The following is a 7,567-nucleotide window of genomic DNA, read 5'->3' on the forward strand; positions in this document are numbered from 1 at the left end:
TGTTATATCACTGCTATAATCTTGTAAAAAACGGAGATAGCCGAAATCCATCACGCTTTAAGCAACTGATCGCTTTCAAACTTAGCCGGATTTTACTTTGTCGCCATTCGCCATACTGTATCTTATTGCGTAGTATTTACATCCTCTTTGCCTACCTTCCTTTCCATTGACTGTATAGAATGTATCTAGAGTAGAATCTACAACAACCAAATAGTTTCTTTTGTATCGTCCACGACATATTCGGACCTAACTATTGCTAGGAGTTCGCTCAAACGATAACAAAATGATCACAAAGTAAATATAAAAGAAAATAAAATAATATCAAAATAACTTTATTCGCTTATTCATCACATATCTATGCAAAATTCTATAATTCAAATGTTAGATAGGAATGCGAATTTAATCTATTGATAAAAAATAACCTACAGATAAGTTTGTGAACAATATCAAGTTCGTTTAACAGAATATCAAAACATACTAGCTCAGTCGCTACTTCGTCAGCACGGACTTCTTCAGTGAAATTTTTTTTTTAGGAAAAATAAAATATTTTTTCGAAAGAAATCATAAGATCATCTTATAACGTGTGCACTATAGTAAAAATAATACAAAGAATACAATTGCAATATTTTTATTATGACGCGTTTAGCAAAATAATCACTATTTATCGTACAACTCTGAAAGTGCGGCGATATCACAGCATTTATCAATCTATCACAAATCACGTTTTTTGTGTAAAATAACCAAGCTTGTTTATCTAGTAACCCTTAACATAAACCGCATAATGGCTAATGTAAGCACAAGTGGCTATAGCATCTCAAGTGGTCGCGCCGGGTTTGTCGCCAAAACAAGAAAACCAAGACGTTTCACCACTACCAGCTGAAAGACCTATTGTGGATTACTTTGCACTTGATTCGGTACAGCAATTACTCTTGATGAGTCGGGTAAAGTTACTATAAATGCAGAAGGATTATTAACACCACCTATCGAACTTCGACAGGTACAAATACCTTTCCAGGCAAGAAAGGCATAAAATAAATTTATTTTCTCAAAATTTATTCCTTTAGAATTCTTTTTGAAATAATTTCTAACACTACCACCGCCCGCTTCGGAACAAATGGCGCTCTGAGAGAGAGGAAGCTGCGCAAGAAACTCTCCCAGCATTCTTTACTGTAATACTGTCGTAGGCTCAAGTATTTGTTACATCAGCCCGATGGCGCGAACCACGGCCAAAAATGAAACCAGGCTTCAATCAAACTTGTCGAAGAAAAAAATAGCGGGAAAAATTTTTGACAAGTACCTCTTCAAGCAAAAAGTTGACAAAAAACATAAACAAGTTGCTAACCAAGAGAAAAGAGTAGTAAAGAACAACAACAACACAAGAATGCGAAGTCATCTGGAATGCAAGCGCATTAGACCAGCACGTTTCCCGGGCCATCAAAATAAAATACCGGTTTACAACATTCCCGCCTTGTTTTAAAAAATAAGATATAAAACTTTCTTCATTTTAAGCGAAATTAGATTCTTTAGTAAAAATAGGCAGCAGCTCCATAGGTACTTCACAATATTTTTTTTATGGAAATGGAGGAAAATCCAGCGTACGGGCCACCTGGATTTAAGTGATCACCGCTGCCCACATTCTCTTGCAACGCCAGAGGAATCACAGAAGCGTCGTATAATGTCGTATCGTCCCGGAAACACCGCACAATTTTGTATCTAAATAGGCGATACTAAAGAATGCATGTTTTTTAGTACCTACTGTACTAAAAAACATGCATGTACCAGCTTGGGTTTAAAAGTATTAAGTGGGTCTCGAAGGGGCCTTGTAATATTACCGTTGCAGAGAAATGTATGGGAAACACTGCTTTAGACAATTTTTGTTTTTGCTAATTGTTTATGGATAGGATGTCCTACCAGGATGTCATAGATAGATAAATACCAGATATAAAAACACTATCAGGTCAGTAACCTGCAACCTGTCAAAATCTCTGTTTCACTTGACTTTAAATCTGACATGCTGTGCTGAAAGTGGACTCGCTATATATAAATTTTGAACTGCTTATCGATATTATACCTACTTGGTGGTAGATTAAAACGATATTTTAATTTTAAGAAATGATATTACGGTGACGTCAACTATTTTTTTTTTTGTTTTATTTATTAGGGTAAACAAACAGTGAAACATTAGATCTTACTAACTAAAGTACATTATGAGGTAATACTAAATGTGCCACCAGCAACGTTAACCACATATTAAAAAAAATTGAGAAAGGTAAACATTAGGTTAAAATTTTATAGATACAAAAAAAAGAGTGAAAATCGTATAACAAACTATAAGTAAATTGTAAACAATATATACCTAAGGTACATATTTGTTATGATTTCAATGCTTGTACTATTTGATTTTTAAACATTCCAACTGACGTGCACAAAATATCCATAGTGTTACAAATATTAAAACCATAGGTCTACTTTACTTTAATTCCATAGACAATGTTGGTTCTCTCTAAAGTTGCCTCCTGACAACTTAACCTCCTCTTTGTTCAGTAAGTTGTCAATCGGTTACTATTCACTTACTAACGTCTATAACACAAACGATCAGCAAGCCAGTCGATCTACAACAGTCGCCTGGTATAGTTGCTTTCTAATACTATAAGAAATAAAGTGAAGTAACATGAGAAGTAATTGTAAATTCTAATAAAGCGCTTATTGTGAAGACGACGTTTTTGTTTTATTAGACGTAAAAATAGGTATGATTAAAATTTACTTTATAAGCTTTGCCTGCGTTTGTACGACGTATAATGTGGTGGCAAAAAGTTGATGAGCTCTACGACAGCTGTTAGAACTTTGTACATAATCTTATTTGTAAGTGCGATACAATCCTATTCTAAGTAAGAACTAGTCGAAAACCCAGTTTATCGTGTACTAAACGGACAGACAGACAAAAGTTTGAAAGAACATAGAGTTATTGGTGTCAGTTAGTCACAAAACGTTTATTTAGAACAAAATTTCACATATTATAATTAAATTACATACAGGAGCTACAGAATTATATAGAAGTATAGATATCTACAATATCATTGATTCGGAATGACATACTTAATTTACATTAATCCCATTTGAAGAACAGGGTCGTTGATTTCATTCAATTATTTTCATTATCTAGTAGGTATAATATGTAATACATACTATATACCTACCTATAATCCTTTACGTCTTTACACTGACAGAAAAGTAACAAAAAAGAAAGGGAGCGTGACTAAAGAAGGGTATGCAATAGAATACAAATCAGCGATTTTTTTAATTATTTTCTGTCTGTATGTTTGTTTTTTGTCAGGTACCGCACATATCAGGCTCCTTTGAACAGGATGCCGGCTAGATTATATGTATCACAGCGGCGCCTATTTCTGCCGTAAAGCAGCAATGTATAAACATTACTGTGTTTCGGTCTGAAAGGCGCGTAGCTAGTGAAATTACTGGGCAAACGAGACTTAACATCATATGTCTCAAGGAGATGTGCGCAATTGTAGTGCCGCTCAGAATTTTTGGGTTTTTCAATAATCTTGAGCGGCACTTCATTGTAATGGGCATGGCGTATCAATTACCATCAGATGAACGTCCTGCTCGTCTCGTCACTTAAAAAAAAGATATCAAATCTATCTAACATATTTTCATGTAGTTTTCACAAATAGAGTGAGTATAATTGCAAACAGAATTTGATTAGACTATTTTAGCGTATATAGTTATAATTTTAATTTAATGAAAAATTTAAATCTGTAAACAACATCTTAAATGCAGTCAAAATTGCTCATCAGAAGTTTTCCACGCAGGCAGTCACTGACAAAAACTAGTTCTAACAATTATAAGCACAGAGTAGGGACGGATTACGTATTTAATATTAATGAATTGAAAGCTCACTGAATGATTACACCATCCAATAAGTGTTGCTACTAAGGATCAAGGCCTAGAAAGTTATGAAATGGCAGATTTAAGAAAAGACAATAATTTACTTTTCTTTGAAATTGGGCCCTTAAGGTAGGCAACCTTGCGTATTTTTGCCGTATATTCTCACATATTCATAATGGTCCGCTAACTTTAAACAGCCGCTAAGGAGTGTTTTTTCTCATTCTGACTTAGGTCAATAGAAGAAGACAGAGTGAGAATTAGCAATGCTGTAAGTTAGCAGACTATTATGAATAAGGGGGTCATAGTTTACCAAATATTTGGTCAAAAAATGGCAGATGCTCGTATTGATGTTATTATTGGCGCTAATTTAATGCATTGTATCCATTGAATGCAATATATAACCGGCAGATAGCTATCATAGCTCCTTAACTGGAAAGAGGGAATGAAATTATGATAAGTTATGACGATCTGTGTAGCCGAGTGGTAAGCGATCCTACCTACTAAGCTAGAGGTTCCGGGTTCGAATCCCGGTAGGTGCAAGCATTTATATGATAAATATGGATGTTTGTTGCCGAGTCATGGATGTTTAAATGTATTTATGTATATTTATATGAATATATCTTATATCTTTTAACGAGCAATTCTTGTATATATATATAATCTGAATCTCGGAAACGGCTCCAACGATTTTCATAAAATTAAGTATGCAGGGGATTTCGGGGGTGATAAATCGATCTAGCTAGGTTTCAATTTAAAAAAAATGGTTTTATCCATGTTTGAATGAGAAACAGCTACAATAACATTAGAATACAAAGGTAAATTTCGCCACTGTATACAAGACTATTATAGCTCAGATGGGACATTGGGTGATCCGGAAAGCAGAAGACCCCGGTTCGAATCCAGATGTTCTATTAGTTTTTTTTTTTTGTTCAAGTTTTGTACATTCTTAAAAATCCGAGCAAGGCTCGGTCGTCCGGATATTGTATGTTTAAGTAAGTATATTGTATTAAATATATCATTGTCTTGTAACCAGGCTATATATGCTTAACTTGGGGCAAGATAATTTGTGTAAAAAGTGTGACAATATTATTATTAAAAAGAATTACGTTTATTGAGCTGCATAATAAGCTGACCCAGTGGTCGGCAAAGTGCGACTTCAGAGACACATGTGGCTCTTTGGTTCCTCAAGTGCGGCTCTGGTGCTACAGTAGCTTTGAACAACAGTTGCTGGATAAGAGCTTTCTGCAATGTCAGTCCTCTAGAATCGTGTAGACCATTATTCAAAAAGCACCGTCTGTTAACGCTTACTGATCTATATATATTAGAAATTTGTATGTTCATTAAAAAACATGGTGAACTTTTTAAACCAGCAAAGGACTATTCCATATTAGGATTAAGAGATCCAACTCGCCTTCTGATGCCATAATGTAGAACAGCGCATCATCAAAATAACGCAAATGTTATGTGTATTAGGGTCTTTAACCACCTCCCAAAGAATATTAGAGAGATGCCTAAAACATTAATGCATAAAAAATTAAAATTATGGCTAATAGATAAATGCTTTTATAGTTTAAAAGAATTCTTTAGCCAAAAATAATAGTATTAAATGTAATTTTTAAGAGGTACCTACAAACTAATGTTTATTTAATATTATATTATAATTAAAACTATGTAATGTTTATTAGTGACGTATAAATATAAAAATTCCAATATTGACAATCAAATATTTGTATGCCGATATATTGGCGAATTGTGCTGTACACCAATTAATTGTTAACAACTATGTTACCACGATTCATACAAATAAATCATTTCATTTCATTTCAAAAAACAAGGAGATATGGCACTTTAAATTCGAACGTCTTTATGTTGAATAGGAAATATTGAAGACGAAAAAATGTGATCTTAGTTACAACACAAGTGTTCTGCTTTGAATGACTTGAAGAAGGAAGACATGATCAATTTCAAAGCTTGGAATAGTATAACTGACTCTTACTATCAGCTGAAAAATTTTTGCTGTTCTTTCCCTTTTCGGTTCTACATGTATGTATATGCGAACAATCTTTTTCAAGCATTAACATTATCAAGAGTTAACTGAGAAGTCGTCTTATTGATGAGAACTCGGAATCATGCTTACCTATCATTAAAAACAACAACATACAAAGCTACTCTCATACTTTCCAAGTAGATGCAAGCACATTACTACTTGTTTAGTGACAAAAAATTACCCAACAACAATGTTTTTATAATTGTTGTACTGTGAGGCCAAGAGCCAACTATGAGGCTCTTTGGCTAATAAGTTTGCCGACCACTTAGCTAACCACATGAAACGTGACTCACATGTCAAATCCAGGAATTACTAAACTATTTTGGGCAGGAGTCCCCTTTTTCAAAACGTCATACATACATCAGATCCACATAGCCAAATTACTAAATGCTTTACTTGCAGAGTTTTTCATTTTGCACGATTTTGTGCGCTGTTATCGATTGTCGAGTTTTTGATAGTTCCTACAAAAAATATTAAAACATTGACTTTATAACAATTAAAAGTTAGTACACGTATAAGGAAGTATGAGTTGTGTTAACTTATACTTTAATTAATAGGGGTCGGTTTTTAGACATCGTAGACCCCTTAAATCATTTTTTCGACCCACTGGTAGATAGTAGTCCCTAAATTCTGAACGATAACATAACGAAATAGAACATCTACAATACGATTTCAAATTTTAGTATTATTATTATTTATGAAAATAGGGGACGAGACGAGCAGGACGTTCAGCTAATGGTAATTGATACGCCCTGCCCATTACAATGCAGTGTCGCTCAGGATACTTGAAAAACCTCAAAAATTCTAAGAGGCACTACAATTGCGCTCATCACCTTGAGACATAAGATGTTAAGTTTCATTTGCCCAGTAATTTCACTAGCTACGGCGCCCTTCAGACCGAAACACAATAATGCTTACACATTATTGTTTCACGGCAGAAATAGGCGCCGATGTGGTACCCATAATTAGTAATAATAATCATCGTTTTATGTTTATATAAAGTAACTTACCAATTCGTAAATCGTGTATTAAATTACTTCATTTACATTTGAACACAAAAACAAAACCCACAATTTATAATCCAAGTAAAAAGCATCACTTCACAAACTCTGTATTTATTTTCAGCGAAATATTTATCACACACACAAAGGCCGAATAATATAGAATAAACAACTAAGTGTCCGTTCTCTGGTTCAACTGAAGTGATCATATCTATTCACTATTAGAATAATAATCATTATCAATTGATAACGTGTTTGTTTATCACCAATTAAAGGAGATTACTTGACGTGATTTTGCATTCGCTGGAAGTCCTTTTGAAATGCCTTATCGATGTTTTTGTTTAAAATTCAAGTTTAAAATGGACTTGAGATAAGATTAGCTATATTATGAATAATTATAACGAGACATTGGATCCGCAATGTCTTGGTATTTATAGCGTCATCACACTTATACTATCATCATCACGACTTATATTAACAGCACTGATCAGAACCTGCCTCAAGAGGTATCTGAAATTGAAACCTAGGTACCTATTTCAAATTATGTGCAGTACAATAAATAGAGGGAGTACAGAGAGTAGGAAATACCAGTGGGAGCTCCTTTGCACAGGATGCC

At 34.0% G+C, this 7,567-nt stretch overlaps 1 protein-coding gene across 2 annotated transcripts in view; it reads right to left on the reverse strand.

Annotated features, from left to right (window-relative positions):
- LOC126968888 (chitin synthase chs-2-like) overlaps positions 1 to 7,111 on the reverse strand; it is a 46,932-nt gene extending 39,821 nt beyond the window's left edge. The window contains exon 1 of one of the 2 annotated variants that reach the window (XM_050814022.1): positions 6,961 to 7,103. The gene's annotated coding sequence lies outside the window, so the exon portion shown is untranslated. Of the gene's footprint in view, positions 1 to 6,960 lie in introns of both variants that reach the window. The other variant, XM_050814024.1, reaches the window with a different exon arrangement.
- Positions 7,112 to 7,567: the final 456 nt, after the last annotated feature.

This window comes from Leptidea sinapis, chromosome 17 (assembly GCF_905404315.1).
Source record: "Leptidea sinapis chromosome 17, ilLepSina1.1, whole genome shotgun sequence".
Lineage (NCBI taxonomy): Eukaryota > Metazoa > Arthropoda > Insecta > Lepidoptera > Pieridae > Leptidea > Leptidea sinapis.